The 27,906-nt window shown below is 39.6% G+C and overlaps 1 protein-coding gene across 37 annotated transcripts in view; it reads right to left on the bottom strand.

Moving 5' to 3' along the window:
- Window positions 1–27,906, bottom strand: part of LOC144301100 (uncharacterized) — a 217,777-nt gene that overhangs the window by 89,627 nt on the left and 100,244 nt on the right. For 15 of the 37 annotated variants that reach the window (XR_013367977.1, XR_013367976.1, XR_013367973.1 and 12 more), the window contains exons 1-2: window positions 6,192–6,255; window positions 5,542–5,645 (exon numbers count right to left, since the gene is read on the bottom strand). The exons of 19 other annotated variants lie outside the window; for them this stretch is intronic. The gene's annotated coding sequence lies outside the window, so the exon portion shown is untranslated. Of the gene's footprint in view, window positions 1–5,541; window positions 5,646–5,954; window positions 6,137–6,191; window positions 6,256–21,148; window positions 22,089–27,906 lie in introns of those variants that run through there. 3 more of the 37 variants (XR_013367980.1, XR_013367987.1, XR_013367984.1) reach the window with 3 other exon arrangements.

The raw sequence follows: 27,906 nt of genomic DNA, 5'->3' as shown, positions 1-27,906 counted from the left end.
TAAAAGGTGGGGTTGAGAGAATGTGAAGTAGTGCACAAGGGTATTCCAGGACAAGAGATGTCAGAGGGTACATAGAATATGATATCAGGCTGCAGGAGCTGGCTTTATCCTCTACTGGCTCCTCATTAACCCAGATCACCACATTCATCAAGCACTTACTGTGAATGAAGTAGACTGTTGGGATATAAAGGTAGGAGAGAGAGCGAGCGAGCTAAAATAGGAACCCAAAAGGGAAGGGTGAAAGTATTAACTGGGTCTCCATTTGTCCATGACAACAACCCCATGATTGAAATATCCATGTCCTATTAAACAGAAACAAAGTGAGGGTCAGGTTAGTAAATAATTGTGCTTCCCTGATGGCAAGTGATGAGGAGCATTTTCTCATGTGCTTGTTGGCCATGTGTATGTCTTCCTTGGTGAAATTTCTGTTCTTGTCTTTTGCCCATTGCATGATTGGATTGTTTATTTCTTGGGTGTTGGGTTTAATAAGTTCTTTATAGATCTTGGATTCTAGCCCTTTATCTGATATGTCATTTACAAATATCTTCTACCATTCTGTAGGTTGTCTTTTAGTTTTGTTGACCGTTTCTTTTGCTGTGCAGAAGATTTTTATCTTGATTAAGTCCCAATAGTTCATTTTTGCTTTTGTTTCCCTTACCTTCATAGATGTATTTTGCAAGTAGTTGCTTTGGCCAAGTTCAATAAGACACCACCTCACACCAGTGAGAATGGGGAAAATTAACAAGACAGGAAACAACAAGTGTTAGAGAGGATTTGGAGAAAGGGGAACCCTCTTGCACTGTTGGTGGGAATGTGAACTGTACAGCCACTCTGGAAAACTGTGTGGAGGTTCTTCAAAGAGTTAAAAACAGAGCTACCCTACGATCCAGCAATTGCACTACTGGGTATTCACCCCAAATGCACTTGATGGGCCCTTTTGAGTTGCTGCCAGGCTGAAGGCTTTGGCAGAGTATCAGGACTAGGATTCTGGAAGCAATGAACACATCAGAATTAGGATGGAGAGTTCTCCATATGTAAATGGGGCAGTTAATCATTTACAAGGTTTAAGATTTTCTTGTTGGAACTCTCTGTGTTCACATAGAAATTTAATATTTGTAACATATTTTGTCCATAAATGAAATGGCTTCCTACAAAGTTGTCTTTGAAGATAAAGAAATGAGAACTACTGGGGCTCCTCAGGACTTTAAATATTGCTGATTTTCCAAGTGGAGTCATGCCATAGCAAATGGATCACAATAAATAAGGCAAGGAGATGTGGTGAGAGCTCACAGCTGAGGTTAGAGAGTATACCCTTGGCATGGCTTTCTCCATGTGGCTTTCTCTAGCAATAGTGGCAAAGAGCAAAGTGGAGAGTAGTTGACTTAACAGTGGATGATATCAGGCAAGGTGTTGGGAGGATAGGTTGAAGAAACAACCTGAGTCTTTGTGGCTACATATGGTTCCATAGCTAGATGGGGAGGCCTTTCAGTCACTTTCATTCCTCTCTCTTTCCTCTAACCCATAGCCATAGACACACAAACACAAAACACACACACACACACACAAATGCACACATGCATGTACGTGCACACACATGTAAATAAGAATTTTGAAAAAAGGGAGAAAAAAAGAACATTTAGAAGATGGAAATTCTCAATTGACAGTCATTTCTTGCTACTGAGACAATTACTTGAGGCTAACAATGATAGCTACCATTTATTCAGTACTGATGATGAACCAGGCTTTCCCTCACTTAATGTTCAAAACAACTCTTTGAGGTGAGTATTTATGATGCTCATTTCACAGATGAGGAAGCTTCAGCTCAAGGAGATGAAATAGCTTGCCCAAAGTCTTCAACTAGTGAATGATGAGGCTGAGCCTCACTCAAGTCCAAGTCTTCCAGATTTAGAGCTCAGGTCCTTCCAGTGCATACAACCTGCAGCATCCATTCTGTGTTTGCCCTAAAGCTATTTTATTGAGTAGATTTTTAATTGATCTATTCAACCTTTCTGTTCTGTTTCATCAGACATTGGTTAAAAAAAATCACTGTGTTCAATCATAAAATTAAAAAGCAACTAAAAAAAAAGCAACTAAATATTTATATATTTTCCACCTAGTTTTTACTTCCTTGCATTTTCATATATTTATTCATCACCTTTAACATATTTTAAATTGACTTTTTTGAATCATGGAGCATAGTACATTGAACATTGTGCTGAATACTTAGAAGACACAACAAATAGATCCCTAGCTTGATAATTGGGGAGTTGATGGTACAACTAAACAAGAAAGGAAAGAAGACACAGATAAAAACATAAATTAGAAAAAAATATGATAAATATCACATTGACAGTCTATACAGTGTACTGTGAGAACACAACCATCTTTGCTAAAACCAAATAGGGTACCCTAGAGGATCGAGTTGAAGATATTTTTGGACTTAGCAAATGGAAGGAAGGATTTGTCATCAAATGAGATTGGAAGGTGGCTGAAAAGATCAGGCTGTGACAGTGGATGGAGTGAGAAGGTAATTGGCATATTGAATTTGAGTGGTCTGTTAGACTTCCAAATAGAGATGTGAAACAAACAGTTGAATATTAAACCTGAAGGTTGGGAGAGAGGTCTTGATCCTTCAGCACATAGATGGTATTTAAAATTGGCTATTGCATGATCAACAAGGGAATAAACTTGTAAGGAAAGAGGGAAAAGACAAATGCTGAGCTTGGGGCAACCTCAGATAAAGAGGTCATAACAACAAAGTACCAATAATGTAAACTGAGAAAAAAAATCATCAGTAAAGTAGGAAAAACATCATAAAGTTTTAGAGTCCTGGGGATTGTAAAGAAAGTATATCAAAGAGAAGTGAATCACCTGTGTCAAATGCTACTGGTAAATCAAGTATGATGTAGTTTGAGAATTGACCACTGGATTCAATAATTTGGGGGTTCAGTGGTGACCTTGAAGTGAGCAGTTACCACAGAGTGGTGGAGAGAAAGACTTTTTTAAATTGCTTTTGAGGGAAAAGAGGAGAGAAATTGAAGAGACAATTATTTCAATATTTGAAGCAGAGAAATACATAGAAATTGGTGAAGACTCCCAGAAGTGAAGTCAAGTGATTATGTACGCTGATTGGAATGATCTAATCAAAAGGAATACTTATTGAGTATGCAACATATAAAAGGAAAAATCGATAAAACAAGGTCCTTGATAGATGTGTATATAGGAACATGATATGAGAAGTTTTTATTTATCTTATAAAACGCAGAAAAAGGAACTAGTTATCTGCCACCTGCTAGATGCTGGGCATCATGCTTTGTATTCACTAGACAATTTTTACAATAGCTCTTTTAGGCTATCCTCAAGCCTAAGAAAAATTGCATATCTTGAGCAACAGAGTAAAAGCTTGAATCTTCACCTATCTGAGTCCAAAGACCATTCTCTCATTTTTCCTCTGAAGAGGAAAACAAACAAGCCAACAAACAAAAATGAGCTTTTGGAAAGTATAAAGGATGGGGCAAATTAAGAGGCTGAAAACCAATTAGGAGGCTGTTTTAATCATCAGCGTGAGTAGTGGTGACCTAAGAGCCTTAACTAGGAGTCTGACACTGGGACTAGAGAACCGAGGCCCAATCAAGAGATGTTTCTACTGGGTCTTAGCTGGTGAAAAGTGGGGAGTAGCAATGGAGTCAGAAGAGGCATGGAGAAGGGGAGGAGTCCAAGATTCCTTCTAACTTCCCTATGTGGGTGTATAGATATACCCTTCCATGGTTACATGGGTGATACTCTGGGATATGAGTGAGGTTAGGAGAGGAAAAGATCTTAAAGGAAGAGAAAATATTAATGTGTATAGATTTATGATCTCCCCTTTCTCTCTCCTTATTTGTTCCGAACTCTCTCTCTTCTAACTTCTAATCTCACCCCCCATTCACTAAGGACAAAGAAGTCAATTCCTAGAAGAAAGCTCATCCGGGGAAAAGAAAAGTTGTCATCAGAAATGGATAATGTTGGGGCCCCTGGATGGCTCAGTCAGTTGAGCATCTGCCTCTGGCTCAGGTTGTGATCCTCATCCTGGGATTGAGCCCCGTGTCCCTGCTGAGCAGGGAGCCTGCTTCTCCCTCTCCCTCTGCTGCTCCCTCTGCTTGTGTGTTCTCTCACTCTCTCTGTCAAATAAATCAATATATAGATAAATAAATATTTTTTAACAAAAGGAAATGGATGATGCCATCAAAATAATGCTTAAGTACTGAAAAAAAGAAGGAATTAAAAAAAAAAAACAAGGTAATGAAGATAGGATGAGAGGGGGAAGAAAGGCCCCTAGAAATTTTGGCAGAGAAAAGAAATAAAAGGGTTTTTTCAGTTTGGGTGTTTTTTTTTTTTTTTGGTATTTTTTAACAGAAAAGCAATCATTATTAATATTTACTGACCATGTACCATACATACGGTAGATACTGATGTGTGTGTGTGTGTGTGTGTGTAAGAGAGAGAAAGAGAAAGTTGGAGGTAAGAGTTCCATCTTTAATCCTCACAAATACCCAATAAAGTAGATGCTTTCATTAGATCTGTGTTATATTTAGTAACAATGTGGTAAGCTGAAAAAGTAGCCACCCAACAAATACCCTGAAGATACTCCATATGTAAAACAAAAACAAAAACAAAAAACAAAACAAAACAGGTTTTCTCAGATATGATTAAATAAATGATCTTGAGAGGGTATCCTGCATTATCCAGGTGGGCCCTAAATGCAGCCACATATACTCTTGTAAGAGGGAGGCAGAGAAACATTTTAACTACACCCTGAGGAGAAGGCTATGTGAAGATGGAACTCAGAGAGATTTGAAGATTCTGGCCTTGAATATTAGACAGTCACCATCACTAAGGAATACCAGCAGCCATCAGAAGAAGCAAGAGATAGGCACTCTCCCAAAAGCATCCCAGGGGGAACATGACCCTGCTGATACCTTGATTTGACCTAGGGACGTTGATTTCAAATTTATGGCCTCCAGAACTGTGAGAGAACAGATTTCAGTTGTTTTAAGCTACCAAATACATGGTAATTTGCTGTAACGATCACAGAAGACTAATACAGACACCAAGGGCCTAAGAGCTTAATTAATTAGCCCAGCAAATGGCTAAGTCCTTTACACCTGGGCAGTCTGACTTGCATGGCATTGAACAACTCTGCTATAATCCCTTCCAGTAATGGTTCCTTTCCATGTTTGAGAGAGACAAGATTAAGGATCAGAACTCCTGTTGGACTTCATTCTCTTAACAGTAATACCACTCTGCCACTGATTTTTGGAGTCCTGATTGAGAAGCATTTCAGTAGGAACACAATAAAATTAGTGAATTATTAAACTAAGTCTCTAAGAACTACCTTGGGATAGCTTTGGACAAGCCCTCTGGGAGGTTGGGTGAATAATGCCTCTGGGCATTATTGGGGTCTGGAGCTTTCCCATTTGCACAGCCTCAGACATCTAGCCAGTCCCCAGAGTAGACAAGCCCACTCCCAGGGGCTTTCACCAAAGGAAAATAAAGCCTTACCTTCATGGGGCATGGAGGAAAGGGGTGGAGGATGGAGTTCAATCTTCCCATCAGCTCTTTCTCATTTTATCTGAGCATTTCCCAGAGACTAAAGGAACCATGCTCTGAAATGAGTGATGGGATGGGAAAAATATTTAGTGAAAACTAAATTTTCCCTTTTTCCCTCTCTCTGAACTGGAAACCTTCTTTAGTTAGGCTTCAGAATAAAATAGAAGACCTTTTAAAAGGTTTTCTATGTCTATGAAAAGTTTCTTGTCTCTGAAGGTTTGCAAAGTCTCAGTACTGAGAGGCTACCTCCTCTGTGCTCCTCAGTACCATGGACAGCCCCTCATCTGAAGCCAGATCCTGGGGGTAAAGCCCTACTCAGCCTACTCATTTTTAGTCCTGCCCCAGCCATTTCCTGACATGCCCACCTCCACCTATAAATGTTTCCTTCCAGTCACAGGATCTCCTCACTTCCTGCTCTGAAAATCCTTCCCAAAATTGTCTTCTCTGCTCCCTCTAGACCATGCACAACACTCACGCCCTCCTTAGCTTGATATATACTCTAAGGGGTCACGCTGCTGGTTCCTGTAGGTAGCCCTCCTTGACCAACTTCCCACTAGGTCTTTAAATTCACTTCCCACTAGATCTCTAAACCTTGTACGTACCTTTGCCATAATCTGTAACACTGGGCAGTATAACCATTTATTTCATTGTCTCTGAGTTCCAAAGACAAGGGCATTATTTCATTTATTCATTATTCTAGAACCCTAGAACATCATAGGGATTCACTAGGATTTATAAATGACTGGATGAATATATGAACAAATGAATGGGTGTTTTGGGGTTTGTTGTGTCAGTAGCCTTTTTGTTTCTCAGCAGAGAATCTAATGTGAAGATAATGTATTTTATTCTCCTATCCTTCAGGGGCCTTGACCAGAGTAAATGTTCCATACTGTATTATTGATTGGTTACCATCAAAAATTAATCTCAACTGAAAAAATTCTCAGATGTTTATGGGATGGTATTAACAGAAGTCTCTTTCAGAGTTCTCATAACCTAAACCCATAATCCATTTTCAAAAACTTATCCTTCACAATTTGCCCCTCAAATACTCTTTCAGAGTTCTCATAACCTAAACCCATAATCCATTTTCAAAAACTTATCCTTCACAATTTGCCCCTCAAATACTTTAACATACTGTTTCCCAACAAGGATGTATACTTAAATATCTCTGTGTTTTTGTTTATGTTGTTGTTTCTACTGAGAAAGCCATTCCCCCTGCTGTCCTTCTAGAAAATACTTCTCAGGACACCTAAGTGGCTCAGGCAGTTAAGCAGCCTCCTAGTCATGATCCTGGGGGCCTGGGATCAAGCCCTCAGTCAGGCTTCCTGATCCATGGAGAGTCTGCTTCTCCTTGTCCCTCTACTACTTCCCCTGCTCACACATACAATTTCTCTCAAATAAATAAATAAATAAAACATTTTTAAATAATTAATTTTTTTTAAAAAAGCAAATGCTCCTCATGCCCCAAAGTCCTGTTTAAATTTTGCCAGACTTCTATTAGACTTTGTACCCACTTCTTTCATAGTATTTTCTACACTTAAATCAATATAGTTGTTTAAATGTTGGTACCACTACACTGTGAAATTCTTGAAAACAGAAAGTATCTTACTGAACTGTACTCTAGTACCCAGAGCTGATCCTGGGGCCTAGAACATTGAAATGCTCAGTAAGAGTCTGAGAAATTACCAAGCTCGACTAAATGACCCAGCTTGACAAAACCAGAGCCACGGGAACACCTCCATTGATAACAACATAGATTCCTTACTTTCAGAGCCATTTTCCAGAAAATTTACCTGAAACACATAAAATGCAAGTGACCAAGCCCAAGAGTGTAGTAAGTAGGGCAACTAGAACAAGAACTGATGCCTCCAGACCTCAGCCTGACACCTGCTCCACTTGCCAGCTCTGAGGAACAATTTGGTCTTATACACACCTTCCTTTATTATGAGGGCTCATCAAAGACTAAGTGAAGGATCTGGCCGTCTCAGAGTCCTTATAGTCCTTTGACTCCAGGAAGCAAGTAGCTCCTTGTCCTAGCCAGATGTGTCCTCCCTAGGAGGGCTGCAGACAAACATGATTAGCTCCCTCTCAATTGTCTATGAAATGCAAATGTGTTCCACTCACACAGCAGTGACATCCATTGTCTGCTTCTGTGCAGGAGCAGATAATGCCAATTAAATGCCAAGCCTCACTAACAGGTGTGCTGATTGCTTCTGCAAAATGATTTACTGGAGCAACACTCTGAGGTAAAGAGACAAGAAAGTACATTCCATCTCCTTCTGACATGCATCTCTGTTATTAGCTTTTACATTTGATCTTTGTGGACAAAAATTAACTTTTTGTCCCTAAAAAAAAAATCAGAATCATGCTTCATTTTTGCAAACTAAACTAGTAACATTTCTGTTCTGATATTCACCCCATTGCAACTGCCCCACCACAGCACTGACCCTGAGATCTTTCTCTGGCTCCCCTCCCCCTGATCCAACACCCCACTCACAACTTCCTGAGTGATCTTCCTGAAGAAGAGAAGATTTCAGTCTGTCATTTTCCTACTCAAAAATCTTCAATGACATCCCATTATCTGTTCAATCAAGTGCATATTCTTCTGATGGGCATTCAAAGTCTTCTATTGGCCCCATCCAATTTTCATGAAGTAATCTACCACTGCACATCAGCCCACTGTGAACCTCATATTCTACTTTTCATGTCTGCTTTCTTCAGCAAACTTCTATCTGAAATGCCTTTTTTAAAGATCTTATTTATTTATTCATGAAAGACACACAGAGAGAGAGGCAGAGACATACACAAAGGGAGAAGCAGGTTCCATGCAGAAAGCCGGATGCGGGACTCAATCCCGGGACTCCAGGATCATGCCCTGGGCCAAAGGCAGGCACTAAACTGCTGAACCACCCAGGGATCCCCTGAAATGCCTTTTTTTTTTTTAACAACCTCAGTCCAGTGAAATAAACCTTTCTCCAGAACCACCTCCTTAATCAGAACTTCTTTCTCTTTCCCCCACATCCCAAAGTTATTGGTGTAGAACTACACCAATAACTACAATTTTTTGAGCATTTACTGCACATGTCAGGCAATTGCTTATTTGGGTAACTTCATCTTCACGAAGTGAGATGTTGTCATTCTCATTTTACAGATGTTCCTCATCTCTGAGGGATGAAGCGACTTGCCCAAAGCACAGAGTTAAGAGGCAGAGCCCAGGATTAAGCCCAGATATGGGCAATTCTAATGTACAGGTTCTTATCCTACAGTATGTGTTGGCGTCCTGAGTAGAATATTACTGATTACCATGTACATAATTACTCATTTCTGTGACTACTTCTATTACCAAGTCCTAAATCCTGAGAAAACAGGGAACACACCATTTTCACCTGTGTATGCCTACTACTCAGAAGCAGCAGCTAAAAATAGATGTTGTTAAAATGTTTTGAAATAATTCAGTCTGTCCTGGAAATAACCTTTCTATTCCTGTATCCACATTTTACTTTAAGAACATTCATAGACATGTTGCATAAAACTGTGGATTTAAATCCTCTTGGCATAGAAACTGAGATCAGTGGTCATATTTATATCTAAGGTCTATGATTAAGAGCCACAGGAGTTATTTATTTAATGTTTACAGCCTGTAAAATCAGATAGGTATCACCTCAGACTAAATAAAGCACTGTATTTCCATCACCTTTAGTTTCTGTCCTCCACCAGCACAGGACCCTACCCAAAGAAATATTTTGCGGGTTCTCGCTGCCTCCTGAGGTCTTGCCTCTTTTCCCCAAGTCCATAGTCACAATGAAAGATCCTGCTGCTCCTGGATGGAGCTGTAGAGAAGCCTGTCCAAAGACAATTTTCATTTCAAAGTTCAAACATAAAAAGCACTCCCTTGCTGGGTAAATGAAGTCACTGTTTTCTTGTTAAATTCAGGTCTATTGAAGAGAGGCTGGAGAATAAAACTGGCAGAGAGATTGGGGAGATAGGGAGTGGAAAACAAACTTCTGGCAGATTTTTTTTTAATTTTCAATTTTCAGCTAAGCTTAATTTGGTAGAGTAAATGCATGGTCTTTTCCCAAGATGCATTGAGAAAGGTGAATAGTGGGGAGGGCTTGTTTAGTAATAAGATCTGATATCTGTGACCCTTGATCTAATTTCATGGGCTAATTAAACTGATTAATCCAGTACCCAAACCACTCCAGTAGTTGGACTGCAACTGTGGGGAAAGCCATAAGCATTCATCTTTCTTCTGTAAAGAAGTGAAAGTTCAACTTCCTGGAGCCCAGTATCTATAAAGTAGCTATCTTTTTGCTTTTTTGCTACTCTGGAAAACTAAATTTTAAAAAAGGCTGAACATTTTTCATAATGGGCAGGAGGCAGATTCTACCTTCCTTGAATTCCTCAGTCTGCTTTGGATCTGAGCTGTCTCTTCTACAACAAGCAGAAATAATTCTAATGGTTGAATGATTCTAATGGTAGAATTCAGCTACTTAGTTCCCTGGAAAAGAACAGTCTTCCTTTCTCTGAGGATATCCACACTGTCAGGTGGTTTTAGGAGGACCCTGCAGAAGAAAGGAGAAAAGATGGCCAGGAGAAAGGTAGGAGAGCAGAAAAGAAAAGGGGACAATTGTGAGACAGATTGTACATCTAGTGACCTTACCGTCCAGAAAGGAAATAAAGATTATTTTCATTTTTACAAACAATCTCTGAGACTCAGTTGAGGTTTAAGCCCTGAAATTTTGAAGACACCTATTTATTACCCCTCAGATAAACAACAGCAAACCCCTTCCACTATCATTTAACTCTTTTCCCTGGTGTTAGCAAGAGGAGACCTCTAATCAGGGTCTCAGGACTCCGGAGAACATTCACTATTTCAACTGTTCTTGTATAGACACAAGTATACAAGAACATTTCTTCTTGTTGACTGAACCCAGTCTTCCAAGGGATGTGAGGGAAATATAGAAACACACACACTCACACACACGGAGAGGGGAAGAGAGAAGAGGAGCAGGAGAGGGAGACTGGGGGGATTGGACCAAGGCTGACTGAAATCCTAATACTCAATGCAGTCAACTAGGATGATGTACTGGACCACAGGGAGACAATAATCCACTAGTTTTCCAGCTCTACTTTACTTCCCTTAATGCTTAAACCCTAGTCCCTAATGTTAAAATACTCTGGGTGGTAGCAAAGAAGAACAAGAGAACAGCGTAAGACCTGCTTCCATTTGGGAATAGATCCAGCTCTCTTCATTTCCATTACATGGAATTAGGACTCAAAAGAGGGTGGGAGAGGGGCAGAGAGACAGGAATGCATGGACCTGTTCCCACTATAATCTCTGTATCAACTATCAATGAGGCCAAATATACTAAAGACAAAGAAAAAAGACCAGTAGAGACAGAGAAATCTCCTTCCTCCTGGTTGGACTCTGGCTCTCCCTGTTTTAACAGCACAGGAGAGAATACCTCATCCATAAATTATACTGTGATTCCCTCTAGTGAACTAGGCCAATTGGTGATTTGAAACTGACTAAAAGCAGTAGTGTCCCTCTTTTTTAAGAATATTACATGAGGGGGGATCCCTGGGTGGTGCAGCGGTTTGGCGCCTGCCTTTGGCCCAGGGCGCGATCCTGGAGACCCGGGATCGAATCCCACATCGGGCTCCCGGTGCATGGAGCCTGCTTCTCCCTCTGCCTGTGTCTCTGCCTCTCTCTCTCGCTCTCTCTGTGACTATCCTAAATAAATAAATAAAAATATTTTAAAAAAAAAGAATATTACATGAGGGAAAAATGAAAAAGCAAAACAGGAGAGAAAATACTCTGGATAGAACCATGACATGGTATTATGTAGAGGAAAATAGGAAAATTGAAGGGACAATAAAAGTGGAAGAAATGTGTCTGAATGTTCAGAATACAATTTGGAAGTGGGCAGGACACATACTGTTTCAAATATCACAGCCTCAAAGATAGTGTGAAATAGTGGAAAAAGCACAGGCTTTGGAGTAAAAAAGGACTTCTGGTTCTGAATGTGTGGTAAACACATATTCCATTTTACTTCATCTGTTAATCACACACACACACACACACACACACACACACACAGGCCTGGAAAAAAAAAACACATGAGCCATTTGTAGAATACTCTGAAAGGTATATAAAAAGACTGGCCAGGAGACTTGGGACTTGATAAAGAAGTGCCACTCTGGGGTGAAGCCTGTGGGCAGAGTTCTGACTTCCACTCCATCCCTAAAATAACTAGATGATACCCTTCCTCCTGCCCAGTCAGAACCATGGACACTGTGGGGTGGAGTCCTGTCTTTTGGGTAATACAGAAGTTGAATAGACCCAAATGGTATTTCATGGACTTTAAACACTAGATTTGACATTTAAGCCATAAAAGGGATCCAGGACATGAATTCTGAACCTAAATAGGCTGACTATCTACTTGTTATGGACTGAATGTGTGTGTCACTCTCAAATTCATACATTGAAACCCTGCTCCCTAATGCTATGATATTAGGAGTTGGGCCCTTTGGGAGATCATTGGGATGAGATGAAGTCATGAGGATGGAGTTATTATGAATGGGATTATAAGAGTCAAGAGAGCACTTGTTTCCTCTCTCTGCTCTCTGTCACTTTGAAGTTGGTAGTCTGCATCCTGAAGGAGGATTCTCACCAGAATCTGACCATGCTGGCACCCTGATCTCAGACTTCTAGCTTCCAAAACTGTGAGAAATACATTTCCGTTGTTTATAAGCCACCTACTTTATGATGTTTTGTTATAACAGCACAAGCTAAGACACTGATAAAATAGATGATTAGACAGGAACTAGAGTCTTATAATAGTAAAGATGTCCATGACATGGTCCAAATCATTCAGTATACCAGAAACAGAAAAATCTCAACTTCCATGAGAAAAGCCGATCAACAGACACCAATACTAAGATGCCATACAAGGATTGAAAGACAGTCATAATAAAGATGTTTCAATGAGCAATTACACTTTTGAAATAATAACAATAAATCTCCATAAATAAATAGTAAACATCAATAAGAATCAAATGAAATTCTGAAAAATAACTGGAATAGAATAAAAAGTGCCTGAGTCTGATGCATCCTGCTTAATAATCTTGTGATTCTGTGAAAATGGCAATGTCTTAGAATTCTAGCTTTATAAATTGTCCTCTCTGAGCTAGGGTGTCAGCACTGTGTAAAATGAGGATAATGCATAATGTCTCTTGGAGCGATGGCAAAAAAGTAATGCTACAAACAATAATTTTAAAAGTATATTAATTACCAATTGTTATGAAACAAACTGCCCCCAAATTTGGTTGCTTTAAACAAAAACAAAAACAAGTTTTTGTTTTTGTTTTGTTTTGTTTTGTTTTGTTTTGTTTTGTTTTTTTTGCTTTGCTTATGAATGTAAAATCATGCAAAAGCTTCACAGGAATAGACTGTCTCTGCTCCATTTGGCTTCAGCTGGAGTGACTAGAAGGTGAGAACTGGAACTGTACAAAAGATCGCTCATGCACATTACAGCTGGCACTTGGGCTGGGGAGACTCAACTGGGTGAAAGTTGGGACTTCTTGTGAATTCTCCATGAGATCTCTCCAGCTTGGCAGTTTCAGAGCAAATGGACTTTGTATGCATAAGCTCAAGACTCTCAGGGAAAGCAGAAGAAATCTGCCTCATCTTTTATGATTTAGCATCAGAAGTCATGCAGCACACATCTGCTGTCATCCCAGACATACTCATATTCAAAAGGAGGGTGTATTGACTCCATTTCTGGAAAGGAACATAGACAAAACATTGTAATAGGAGCATATGAGTTGGGATATAGTCATGTGATCACTTTGGAAAACATAATCTGCCACCAAGTCCTTTGTCTAATATTGTAAATCATGAATTGGCAAACTACACTTGAAAGCTAAGCCTGGCCCCCTGGCTGATTTTGCGAGTAAAGCTTTATTGGAACACACTCAAGACCATTTATTTACATATGTCTATTGCTGTTTTTTGTGTTATAGTAGCAGAATTGAGTATTTGTGACACATACTGTCTAGCCAAAACCTAAAATATTTATTGTCTAGGCCAAAAAAAGTTCACTGATCCCTGTTGTAGACAATGTCAACATCCTCTTAGAATCTGCTACCTGATTCTGAGAGTCTTCATAACACTTTCTCCATATTCTATTGGATTCAGAATTATTTGCATAAATGTCTAAGGTAATTCTTACCTTAGAATCTCTGCTCTTGATGCTTAAAGTATTTTCCTATAATTCTTCGAGTGGGTGGCTTCTTCTCAGTCAGAGGTCTCAGCTCCTATACAATCTTCTAAGAAAGACTTTGTCTACCCAATCTAAAGTACCTCCCTACACTCACTCACAATTACACTATCCTGCTGTGTTTCATTCTCTTCCTAACATTTGTCGCAATAGGAAATTATCACATTTACTACCACTCACTCTTTACTACAGTATAAGTTTCATAATGGTGGGTAACATATATGTTTCTTGTTTGTGTGTTTTGTTTTGTTTGTTTTTAGAGTACTCCTGGAACACTGGGTTCTCAGTACCAGTGGAATTGAAAAAAAAAAAAAAAGGTTTACCCCCAACAAACTGTAAGTAGTTTTAAAGCAGTGTTATATTAATTTTTATGTCTTGAGTACTCAGCAGAGTAAAAGACTCATAAAGTGTGCACTACAAATAGCTTCCAAGTACAGGGTCAGATGACAGACTTCTTAGAGTCTGCATCACAGTGGATTCTAAAGAACATTCCAAAAGTCTCTGGTTATTTTCTGTGAGCTTATCTCCTCATTTATGTCAAAAGCTGTTTGAGGACAGAGATTATCTACTTCTGGGTATTTAGAGTGACATCTGGGAGTTAATGAGCATTTATCCACCCACATGTCACCATACACAAATGATGATTACAGCAGGACAATGGCCAGTGAACAGAATCCAGCCACAGTGAAAGAAGGAGCCAAGTGAGGAATGAGCTAGGACAAGATCATAAACAACCTCCTAGAGGAGATGAGACTTCAGAAGCATTTGGAAACTCTCGGGGGTCTAGAAAGAAAGAATTTAGGAAGAAAGATCATGTGCAGAGGAATAGCATTTTATATCTCATACTCATGTGCCACATGTTATGCTTACTGTTTATTATATGTGTTATACCATTTATTTCTCACATCAATCAGATGAGAGGTAAGAATTACATCTTTCCTTAAAGAAGGAAACAAAATTTGAGAGACATTTACAACTCAGGTCGGTCTGATAATAAATAGTAATAACAATCACTATGTGCCAGACATTGTCCTGGCAATTTCTGTATGTTATCTCACTTAACCACAGAATATCCTATTATTATCCTCAATTCTACAAATAAGGAAAATGAACCATGGAGCATAAGTAAATTGCTCAAGTTTGCTTATGACAGAGCCAAAGTTCAAACCCAAACAGTCTGTCTCCAGAGTCTCATGTTTCTAACCACCATTTACTCTTTGGGGGCTCCAACATTTCTTCTTGCCCTTCACGTTGTCCTTACTAATACCTCTATGGTCATCATCATTGTAAATATTTCTTTATGTTAAAATTTAACTTAACAATAAAATATAGAGTCAGAAGTGATGCTATGAAGACAAGTAAGTCTGGACAAGTAAGATGGGCTTATAACTTGGAGGAGCTCAAGGGCTATATCTGGAATTATTTTGATAGTTACCCAAAGGAAGTTAAAGAGCTAGCAAAAATTTTTTTGCAAAGGATAGGGAACCCAGAAGGTAAACTTTTAATTTTTTTTGTAATTCTAGGTGAGACTGGTATTGAAATGTGTATGCAAGACCAATTTAGACCTGTGTCTGGACCTCACAGCAGATTCAAATTTCACCAAATGGATGATAGCAGATCGGCTAGAGGAGACATGTAAACCTATCTTTGAACATTGGGTTCCATTAATTTACTAGTCATGTGACTTAAGAAAATTTGCTGAAACTTTCTACCCCTAGTTTAAGCATCTATTAAATGGAACTAATATTCATTTTCAGCTCCCAAGACTAGTGTGAGAAGTAGATGACTGAATCCATTGGCAAAACTGAAGCATCTTAAGAGATTCCCTGAACATAGTAGGAATATAAATTGAGTAAAGAGTTTGCATCCAGTATGCCAGCTGGTATAAATCATATACCTGGTAGGAATACACCTGGCATTTTTATATTCAGATAATAAGAATGAAAAATGGTTATTTGACAAGGAAGAATAAAAGTAATCTGGAAGGGAACAGCTCCTAAAAAGATAAAAATAATAAATAATAATCAGAAAAGGACAAAGGGGAGCTCTTATTATCTGTATTAAGTGAAAATTAGAAGAAAGGTCTCCAGCTTCCAGAACCACATTCTTTTCTCATCCCCTGTGTTAGTGGAAAGGAACTCAACTGGCAGGGTAGTGATTCAGACTTCATAATTAGATGGTGAAGGATAATTAATCTTGGGTCCTGAATCAGCTCCCTGCCAGTATGCTTCCTTTCTCTGTTCCAGTTCTCCATAGCCCAGACTCCCTCAGAATCGCAAACCCAAAACCACTAATTTTAGCTTGGCTTAATTAATTTCCCCTCCAATGTCTCACCTATTGCCTTTGCTCTTTGTTATGCTTCTATTGAATTTCCCCATAGATTATGTTTGTTTCCTTAGAGCCTGGAGGAAGGACAATAAATGTGCAATTCTTCACTCTTTGCAACAATCTTCAAGGACATGGTAGAAAGTCCCTCCCCCTTTCCATTTTTGAAAAAACCTGCATGAAATTGACATTATGCACATGAACACAGTTTGTAAAGGACTGCCAAGAACAAAGCCTAAAGGAATGGATATGCTTTTATTTTAAGTTCTATTTTGGGTAAACAAGGTTGAACATGCTTCAGTGGCTCTCACTGTCACCAATGACACTCAAATTATTCTTGGTCAAGCCCTTGCCAGCCTCCATGTGCATAATGTAAAGGAAATCGAAATAAGATTTGAAGATTTGGACTCTGAATGGAGAAGATTTGAGAATGACCCAAGTTTCTGCTTTTGTACCAGGATAAATAATGTAGGCATCCTCTGAGAAGGGCAGCATTGGCAAAGAAACTAACTTGGGGAGAAAATATGGGTTGAAATATGGGAGAAATTAATGGGTTGTTTTGAAATGTTGACTTTGAGTTGCCTTTGAGACTTTAATAATCTTAACCATAATTTCCTTTCTTTACAAAACAACAAACTGGATGGATAAAGAAGATGTGGCTTATGTATACAATGCAATATTACTCAGCCATTAGAAACGAAAAATACCCACCATTTGCTTCAATGTGGATGGAACTGGAGGGTATTATGCTGAGTGAAGTAAGTCAATCGGAAAAGGACAAACATTATATGTTCTCATTCATTTGAGGAGTATAAATAATAGTGAAAGGGAATATAAGGGAAGGGAGAAAAAATGTGTGGGAAATATCAGAAAGGGAGATAGAGCATAAAGACTCCTAACTCTGGGAAACGAACTAGGGGTGGTGGAAGGGGAGGAGGGCGGGGGGTGGGGGTGAATGGGTGACGGGCACTGAGGGGGGCACTTGACAGGATGAGCACTGGGTGTTATTCTGTATGTTGGTAAATTGAACACCAATAAAAAATAAATTTATTAAAAAAACAACAAACTCCTTCAAAGACGTATTTTTACCCATTATCTCAGGTCAAGATTCACAGCAGGAGACCATGAGAGAGGGGGCTTTGTGTGGACGTTTCTTACTAAGAAGTGTTCATCCCTCTGCTTAGGAAGGCAGATTCCTACAGAGGATAATTCTGGTTCAGTCACCCAAAAAGCCACAAGAACAGTGCAAGTCACAACCCAGAGTATCCAAAATGAAGGTAGTGAGGTGAACAAGGAAGACTCATGTTCCTTCATCTGCCTTATTGTTTTCCCATTTCTTGGGATGCTCTCCTCTTAGATTTTTTCAGATCTACGTCCTTATGATTCCAGTCTCTACACAAATATTCTCTCATGGAATCCTTCACTAACTACCTAATATAGAATCTTCGACTACTGCACTTGCCATTGCTACCTCACCCACCTCTCCTCATCATCATGATAAATGCCACCTCCCTTGCCTCTACTACTCCTAACATTACCCTCAATAAGACTACCACCCCCCATCATGCTCATCACCATCCCCATCATTGCCACCAATACTTTCATCACTGCTACCACCAGCCTCGTGCCACTGCTCTTCACCTTGCTTTGATTTTATTCCCAGCACCTTGCACTACTTGATGATGTTATATTCCATATCATAGGCTTGCTTAGAGTGTTCTGTCTCTCCCCTCTTGAATACAGACTCCTTGACTACAAGGACTAATTTGATGTTGTGTCACCAATGCCTCGAGCATGTCTGCCACATGGTAGAAATGAATAGACTGGTTGTCTGTTTAAACACTCCCTAATGAGGAACTGGAAAGACAGGGAATAACTATGGAGGAACAACCTGGAGGAAATGAGAAGGATTTTAAAGTAAAAGCTAAAGAAAGGAGTTAAATTACCCAGGGAAAGGGAAACCTCTTATTCTGATGCTGAAAATGAGGTGTGGGGAGGATTTCACAACTGACTCCATTTCCTGTGGGAGGTACCTTATATTTTTGCCTGTTTCAGCCCCAACTAAGCTCATTAAACATAGTCTAGGGAATTTCTACATTTTCTAATTGTTTCATTTTTAACCTTATTTCATGAGCTTATCAATTAATCTAGTATGTTTCATTCACATCTGGTATGAAATGCCTTTATGTCATTTTATGTGCTTGAAAGTAGAGATTCTCCCCTAAGATCAGGAGCATAACAGGGATGTCCACTCTAACCACTGCTATTCAACATAGTACTAGAAGTCAGCCTCAGCAATCAGGCAACAAAAAGAAATAAAAGGCATTCAAATTGGCAAAAAAGAAGTCAAACTCTCCCTCTTTGCAGATGACATGATACTGTACATAGAAAACCCAAAAGACTCCACCCCAAGATTGCTAGAACTCATACAGCAATTCGGCAGTGTGGCAGGATACAAAATTAATGCCCAGAAATCAGTGGCATTTCTATACACTAATAATGAGACTGAAGAAAGAGAAATTAAGGAGTCAATCCCATTTACAATTGCACCCAAGAGTATGAGATACCTAGGAATAAACCTAACCAAAGATGTAAAGGATCTATACCCTCAAAACTACAGAACACTTCTTTTTTATTTTTATTTTTGTTTTTGTTTTTGTTTTCTACAGAACACTTCTGAAAGAAATTGAGGAAAACACAAAGAGATGGAAAAATAGTCCATGCTCATGGATTGGAAGAATTAATATTGTGAAAATGTCCATGCTACCCAGGGCAATTTACATATTCAATGCAATCCCTATCAAAATACCATGGACTTTCTTCAGAGAGCTGGAACAAATAATCTTAAGACTTGTGTGGAATCAGAAAAGACCCCAAATAGCCATGGGAATATTGAAAAAGAAAACCAGAGCTGGGGTCATCACAATGCTGGATTTCAAGTTGTACTACAAAGCTGTGGTCACCAAGACAGGGTGGTACTGGCATAAAAACAGCCACATAGATCAATGAAACAGAATAGAGAATCCATAAGTGGACCCTCAACTCTATGGTCAACTAATATTCCACAAAGCAGGAAAGACTATCCACTGGAAAAAGGACAGTCTCTTCAATAAATGGTGCTGGGAAAATTGGACAGCCACATGCAGAAGAATGAAACTGGACCACTCTCTTACATCACACACAAAGATAAACTCAAAATGGATGAAAGATCTAAATGTGAGACAAGAATCCACCAAAATTCTAGAGGAGAACACAGGCACCACCCTTTTTGAACTTGGCCACAGCAACTTCTTGCAAGATACATCCATAAAGGCAAAGGAAACAAAAGCAAAAATGAATTATTGGGACTTACTCAAGATAAGAAGCTTCTGCACAGCAAAAGGAACAGTCAACAAAACAAAAAGACAACCTACAGAATGGGAGAAGATGTTTGCAAATGTCCTATCAGATAAAGGGCTAGTATCCAAGATCTATAAAGAACTAATTAAACTCAACACCCAAGAAACAAACAATCCAATTATGAAATGGGCAAAAGACATGAACAGAAACTTCACCAAAGAAGACAAACATGACCAACAAGCACATGAGAAAATGCTCCGCATCACTTACTATCAGGGAAATACAAATCAAAACCATCATGAGATACCACCTCACACCAGTGAGAATGGGGAAAATTAACAAGGCAGGAAACAACAAATGTTGGAGAGGATGCGGAGAAAGGGGAATCCTCCTGCACTGTTGGTGGGAATGTGAACTGGTGCAGCCACTCTGGAAAACTGTGTGGAAGTTCCTCAAAGAGGTAAAAATAGAACTACCCTATGACCCAGCAATCTGCACTGCTGGGGATTTACTCCAAAGATATAGATGCAGTGAAACGCCAGGACACCTGCACCCCAATGTTTATAGCAGCAATGTCCACAAAAGCCAAACTGTGGAAGGAGCCTCGGTGTCCATCAAAAGATGAATGGATAAAGAAGATGTGGTCTATGTATAAAATGGAATATTGGCCATTAGAAATGACAAATACCCACCATTTGCTTCAACGTGGATGGAACTGGAGGGTATTTATGCTGAGTGAAGTAAGTCAATCGGAGAAGGACAAGCATTATATGGTCTCATTCATTTGGGGAATATAAAAAAATAGTTAAAGGGATTAAAGGGAAAAGGAGAGAAAATGAGAAATATCAGTGAGGGTGACAGCACATGAGAGACTCCTAACTCCGGGAAATGAACAAGGGGTAGCGGAAGGGGAGGTGGCCAGGGGGATGCGGTGACTGGGAGATGGGCACTGAGGTGGGCACTTGACGGGATGAACAGTGGGTGTTCTGCTATATGCTGGCAAATCGAACTCCAATAAAAAATACACGAAAGAAAGAAAGAAAAAAGAAGAAAGAAAGAAAGAAAAAAGAAAGAAAAAGAAAGAAAGAAAGAAGAAAGAAAGAAAGAAAGAAAGAAAGAAAGAAAGAAAGAAAGAAAGAAAGAAAGAAAGAAATCAGACTCAGAGGGGAACAAAATCTCTGATAGTAACCTGGGGCTGCCAGTGTCATTGTCTAACCAGTGACAGAAAACTTTCCAGGAAGGCAGGAAAAGAGAAGCAGTTCAGAAACTCCTCCCAATGCCTCACATGCTGACATTGATCTTAGCACAGCCGTGTACTACTTATCACATTTGATCCCATAGAAGCAAAATATTTTAGAGGAAAGAATTTTAGATACTGACCCAAAGGAACCCCTTCTGGTGGCGAGGTGATCTCAGGCCAATGATTCCTTGTTTCTGAGTCTCATTTCCTTTGGATCTAAATGCTAGGTGGAGTAAGTTGGCCTCCATGGCTCCTTCCATCTGTGGGGTCCTTGTAACCCTATAAATGATCAAACTTATATTATCACCCATTTTTCACAAAAGAGGAAGCTGAGGCTCAGGTACCTGAGGCAACTTGCCCCAAGCCACACTGCTCTTGAGCCACAGAGCCAAACCTAAAGTCCAGATCTGCCTAGTTCTGTAGCCAACCTCTTGCCATTTCCGACACACTGCTTTTGCTGGGGCTTTGAACCGAGATAGCCATTGGTGTGCTGCTGATAGTTCAACCCCAGGAATCCATGCTCCAGATGGGGCTATAGCAGAGGCAGAGGTGGAAAGCTATGCCCACAGGCTGGACCCCTGCACTAACTTGCTCAAACTTTAATCCTTGGCTCTGCAGCTTCTTCATTCCACCAAGGTACACTATGCTCCTCATCACAGCCTCTGGTGCTGATGTAAAAACTGTCAAATGATCTGGCAACCCCAGGAGAGAGAGAGACGGAAAAGGGGCAAGAGGAAAAAGGCAATTATTAAATGAACATGGTGCCAAATTAGACTCAAGGCTTTGAGGACCAAGTGTGACTGTCTTCTCTGGGGTTGGGGAACAGTCTGGCCAGTGAGGGAGAGCCTGGCTTTGGTTTCTGAGCATACCTGGCTTCATTCCAGCCTGCTGCTTCCTGTGTTAGTGGGTAGGGTAATTCTCTCTGAGCTTCTTTCCTCACTATAAATGGGGGGAAAATACCCACCTCAAAGACTTGTAATATGAATCAGAAAAAAAAGCTTGCACAATGTCTGACACCTAGTAGGTGTTTGACAAATTGTGGTCATTCTTATTTTTTAATGAACTGGGAAAGGGAGGGCTCATGTGAAGTGGCAAAATAAGCTATTTGCTGTCCTGAGAAGAGGGATTTCTTCAGACAAATGGTAGCACCTTCCTGGGGCATGGTGCCTCTCTCTGACATCTGCCATTCTGGCCCAACATGGTACCACACCATGACCCAGGCAGGTAATGCTGTTGCCATGGTTATGGAGTTCTGTGCCCAGTCCAGCTCTGGCCATCCAGGACACACAAGATGTAGGTCAACAGTTCTTTGTCTGGAATAGAAATGGAAATGAAGCTGTTAATGAGAGAGGCATGAGATAATCAGCCTTAGGACTATCACTAACTGTGCATCTGGAAACAACTCACTTGACTTCAGCAGATGGTTTCTTCATTTGTAAAAGGGAAACACTAAACCCTCATTCAAAAGGTTGTTTCAAAGATTGAATTAATCTCTGCATGTGAAATCACCAAGGATGGTGCCTGACACATAGGAGGAGGTCCTTACTGAGTGCTAGGTCTTTTCCTCTGTTCTGGTTATTTTTAGTGAAACAGGGAGAGGGGAGAAGGAAAATGAGGGTGAAAAGAATGGGAAGGAAGGATGAAGGAGTGGAAGGAAAGAGGAAAAGGATAAGGAAGGGATAATGAGTAAGAGAATAATAACCATAACTATAGCAAAACATGCATTTCATATACTGTTGCCCCAGGCCATTTGTACACATAGTGGGCAATCTCCACTGTCTTTTTTTTTTTTTTTTCTCATTGCTGCTGTACCAAATTATCACAAAGGTGGTGAATGAAAGCAACACAAATGTATTGTCTTGTGGTTCTGGAGGTCAGAAGTCTAAAATGGGTCAGCAGGGCAGTTCCTTCTGCAGGCTCTAGGACAGAATCCATTCCTTGTCTTTCTGGCTTTTGGAGGCCACCCTCCTTTCTTATCTCTAGCCTCTACACACACACACACACACACACACACACACACACACACACACACAGAAGCATCCTTACAACTGTCCATCTCTTTGTCATATCCCTTTCTCTAACTGCAGGGGCTCCCTTTTCCACTTACAAAGGTCCTTGTGAATACATTGAGTCCACGTGGATAATCTAGGATAATCTCCTATCTCGAAATCACTACCTTAATTCCATTTGCAAATCTCTTTGATCTTGGAAGGTAATACGTTCACAAATTCTGGGAATTACGATGTGGATATATTTTGAGGATAGAAGGGAGAGGGAGTCATTATTCTACCTACATCTACACAGGCTAAAAAGTGGGTATTATTGTCATTTCAAAGGTTAAAAAATAATAAAAATATGACTCAGAAAAATTAAGAAATTCTCCAAAGATCACACATTTGTAAGTGAAAGAGGAAAAATGCAGACCATACTCCATTGGACTCTGAAACATATGTTCTTTCTGTAGAATATGTATTAAGATACTCAGGAAGTGTTCCCTTTAAATCCAAGAAAGTTGTTTTGAATTATCTTTGAGGTTCACCCTGTGTCTGATATTTTATGTTCAGGAAAAAAAGCAAAGGCTCAGTTCTAGCTAGTGTCTACCACTGCTGGTTTCTCTTCTCTGGCTCTAAACTAAAGGGGAAATGTGAAAGAGTCCTGGGATATCTACTGAATGGAAGAAAATAATGGAGAGTAAGCATTTTCTGAACAAGAAGTTAGGAAAATGCATAACAAGCTCTGTTCCTATGTATACTACCTTGGAATAGCAAATACAAAATCTGCTTAAGATCCTGAAATATTCCCCCATTGGGCTTTTCTCCTGGCAGCCCAACCATCAAAATGAATGACAAACACATTGGTGTTTTGCTAATTGAACCAAACAGGAGGTAACTAGTCTTGAGAAATTCTATAATGAAGTAATTAGTTACTCCATCAGTAAACGGAAATAATCACAGATTGTAAAAGCTGAAAATAAACTTTCTAATTATAGATGAGGGACCTGTGGCCCATAAATGTCTGACACTTGACACAGCTATAGGGGACAAGGCTGGAACAGACATGCAGGTCTCCTGGCTGCTGGTCTAGGATACTTTCTACAGTACCTTTCAAACTTCTTGAACATGACTAGGTAATTTCCCTGTAAACTGAAGCATCAGATATAGAATGACATATTGCATATACATGATAGGCTTTGCTCCAGGTGTGAGATAGATTGCTGAAAAGTCTGGAGTCTGTGTGCAGTTGGGTCTAAGGCTGGGTCAGGAAGAATCCTTGGATCATATGTACCTATTTGCACACTATCTGATGAGCTCACTAACCCACTGAGCTCTCAAGGACCATTTTTTTTTTCTTTTTAACTATAAAAATAATGAATCATGATTAAAGATCACTTGAAACATTTTTTAAGGTAAAAATAAAAATAAATCATCCTTCATGAATTCCACGTTAATCACCATTAATATTATGAAGAATTTCCTTCCAATTTTCTTCTCTATGTCTACTCAAAAATTCTTTGGAGAAACAAACCCCTCTTCCTTTATATAATAAAATATCACTGTTGTACAACAGGCCTCACACTGTTCTATCAGTCTCCAAGTGATCTTTGCCCAGGCCAGAGTGATTTGTACATGCATGCCCATGTGAACCAAGCCCAGACAAGACCTCTCTGAGACATTTGCTAGAGTTGTCAGGAAGGTTGCCCTTACTCTGAAACATGAAGTCCCTGCAACAGATTGACCATGGACTCTTGCCTTTATGTGAGGGAAAGTCTGCCTAAAAAATAAAATGAAGCTGAAATAAACAGCTAGGAGAGAGAAGGCAAGAGACAGGGAGAGGGAAAGAGAATCCTGAAAGTATCATTCCATTTGAATGCCTCAGCCTAAATTTTCTTATAACTAGTTCAGCCCAATAGATTTCCTAGTTTTTCTGAACCAATAAATCTTCTTTTTTTATCAAGTGTCTGTCACTCACAATTAAAAGAAAACAAATATACTGGAATTCGTTGATGTGTACAAGTGGCAGACACTAAAATGTGAAACTGGCTGGTTGAGGTAGAGTGTGAAGCTGTGAATGGCTGAACTGCCCAGCTCCAAACAGAGTGCAAATCCTTGTACTAATGAAGACTCTGTGTTGTCACTTCATGATATATACATACAATTTGGTGCCTTGCTCTTTTTCATTTACACAATTATAATGGTGATGACAATAGTTTGTAATTGTTGAATATTGAGCACTGTGTATTACACACTTTCCAGTCATTTTATCACTCAGCCCTTTCTACTGGGAAAACATTATTATAATCCGCATTTGCAGGCCTGAAAGAAGTTAAGAAACATGCTGAAGTTCAAACAGCTAAAGGGATTCAAACCCTAAGAGCAAAAGTTCTTAACTATTGTTTATTTATATTTTTAATTTCATAACCTATTTCTTTTTTTAAGATTTTTTTAAATTTTTTATTTATTTATGATAGTCAGAGAGAGAGAGAGAGAGAGAGAGAGAGAGAGGCAGAGACACAGGCAGAGGGAGAAGCAGGCTCCATGCACCGGGAGCCCGACGTGGGATTCGATCCTGGGTCTCCAGGATCGCGCCCTGGGCCAAAGGCAGGCGCTAAACCGCTGCGCCACCCAGGGATCCCTTTTTTTTAAGATTTTATTTATTTATTCATGAGAGACACACACAGATAGAGAGAGAGAGAGGGGGGGGAGGGGGGAGGGAGAGGGAGAAGCAGGCTCCATGCAGGGAGCCTGATGTGGGACTTGATCCTGGGACTCCAGGATCACACCGTGGTCTGAAGGCAGGCACCAAACCTCTGAGCCAACCAGGGATCCCCATAACCTATTTCTATGGATTACTTCTTTCTTGTAAACATTTTTAATAGGAGCCTAATATTCCATTGAGAATATGTAACAATCCTTTCCCTCTTTTGTTGAAGGACATAGCAAGACATAGGTCAATGCTGCTGAGACAAGGTTTAGATCTTGGTAACAAAAATATTAATCTCCCCAGGGAGAGTAGATTCACATGGGGTTTATTCCCACCCTCCTTCCACTGGACCATGGTAACTTGAACCAGTTTTCTCCATCACTACTCCCTTGGACCTCAAAAGATAATAAGATTGGTTGTAAGAAGAGGCCTTCTACAGTTGGAAGTAAAGAAGGGAGGCTGCTTGTTCAACAAATAGTGTTGACACCTACTCTATGTGACTAGGACTATAATAGTGAACTAAACAACAGAAATTCTTGTCCTTGTAAAGCTTACATCTTGCTTTGGGGAGACTGGTCAAATCAACCAATCCATTAATCAATCAATTGAAATCAATCAATCAATACAATGTGAAAGATGCTAACTAGTAAGTGCGACAAGAAAAAAAAAATGAGACAGGGAAAGGCTGCAAGTGAACAGTATCATTGGGAGAAGCCTTCAGTGTAGAGGTGACATTTAAGCAAAGACTTAAAGGATGTGAGGGGCAAAGCCATGTGGATGTATAAGGGAGCCCTCCAGGAATGTGTTAAAGCAAACACAAAAGCTCTGAGGCAGGAGAATGTCTTGTGTGCTTGAGGCAGATTCAGGAGCCCAGTGGAGTTAAGGAAATGGGGAGCACGGTATTAGGAGACAAGGTCAGAGAGGACACAGGATCAAGAGCAGAAATTGTGGGGCACTGCATGGCATGTGAGTACTTCATTGTTTACTCTCAAAGAGATGGAAGACCATTGCAACAGAGGTGTAAGATATCTGACCTAGAATTTAATAGGATCCCTTTGGCCTATGTCTGAGAAATAGACTATAAGGGAGCAAGGTGGATGCAAGACTGATTAAGAGAGATGACAGTGACTTGTGTTAGAGTGATAAGTGTACATAAGTTGAGAAGTAATCAGGCCATAGACAGGTTGAAAATAGAGCAGAAAGGATTTGATAATAGGTTGGATATAGGGCGAAGGAATCAAGGATGGCCCCTAGGATACAAATACCCACCCCCAAAAGCATCTTTGTTTGTACCAGGATTGTTGGGAAGCTGAAGTGGACCGTGGCCAAGGCCTTCATCTTCCCTGGAAGCAAGTGGTAGGTGGCTGCAGATGGTCCATGCCACTCCTCTGCTGCAGTCACTTAATGGAAAGGAAGGTTATTTTGAAAATGTCCCTAGTAATTGACTTTTCTAATACATAATTGGTAATATTTGAGCACTATAAAGTTATTGGTCATTAAAAACGTGCCTTTCTCAGTATGCTCCAGGTGAGTTTTATTTTTCTGCTAGTCCATTTCTAAATCATGTTTTGCCAGTTATTTCTGTTCTATGCAGTTTTTGTTGTGAGCAGTAATAAAAACTTGAATGTCAAGAAATTATTTTGAGAGCTGACATAAGTTACAGAATATAACAAGAGAGTATCGCTATTAAATCTCATTATTATAGTAAAATAATACATAGATCTTTAAAAAAAAAAATAATACATAGAGTTACCTGGGAAGATCTTAGGTATATATGGTTTAACAGTGGATGTCGAAGTGGGGGAGATTATGAATGATCTTTTTGATTTTTCTTTTTTTTAAGATTTATTTATTTATTCATGAGAGATACAGAGAGAGGCAGAGACACAGGCAGAGGGAGCAGAAGCAGGCTCCATGCAAGGTGCCTGATATGGGACTCGATTCCAGATCCTGGGATCACGCCCTGAGCCGAAGGCAGATGCTCAACCACTGAGTCACCCAGGTAAAAAGAAATAGAGTAGAAAAATACTGAAAATTCTGAAAAAAAGACAAATTTATTTAAAAAGCATTGGTATTTTAACATATTCCATAGAACATGAAAATTACCAATATTTCACTGGAAAATAGGAGACTGGAATTTTAATTTCAACCAAATCTTCATGTTGACCAAACTGTAGTGATGCTCAGTTTGTTTTTGACCAAGTTGTCATTCATAACTCATACAAAAAAAAAAAAAAACAAGCATGAAGGCATGTGCAGCCTCATGGAGAAGCCAACAGGTGCTTTGGTCAGATCCCTAGGTTTTAACACAGACACAACTCGTTGTTACCCTTTCAACCTTGGAAAATGTATGATAAATTAATACATGGATCAGTTTCTTCATCTGAACAGTGCTAATGATAAGTTTCTCTCTTAAGATTATTGTTGTGA

The sequence above is a fragment of the Canis aureus genome, chromosome 2, assembly GCF_053574225.1.
Source record: "Canis aureus isolate CA01 chromosome 2, VMU_Caureus_v.1.0, whole genome shotgun sequence".
Taxonomy (NCBI): domain Eukaryota; kingdom Metazoa; phylum Chordata; class Mammalia; order Carnivora; family Canidae; genus Canis; species Canis aureus.
The sequence above is the reverse complement of the archived record's forward strand: the minus strand, read 5'-3'. Positions and strand labels throughout refer to the sequence as shown.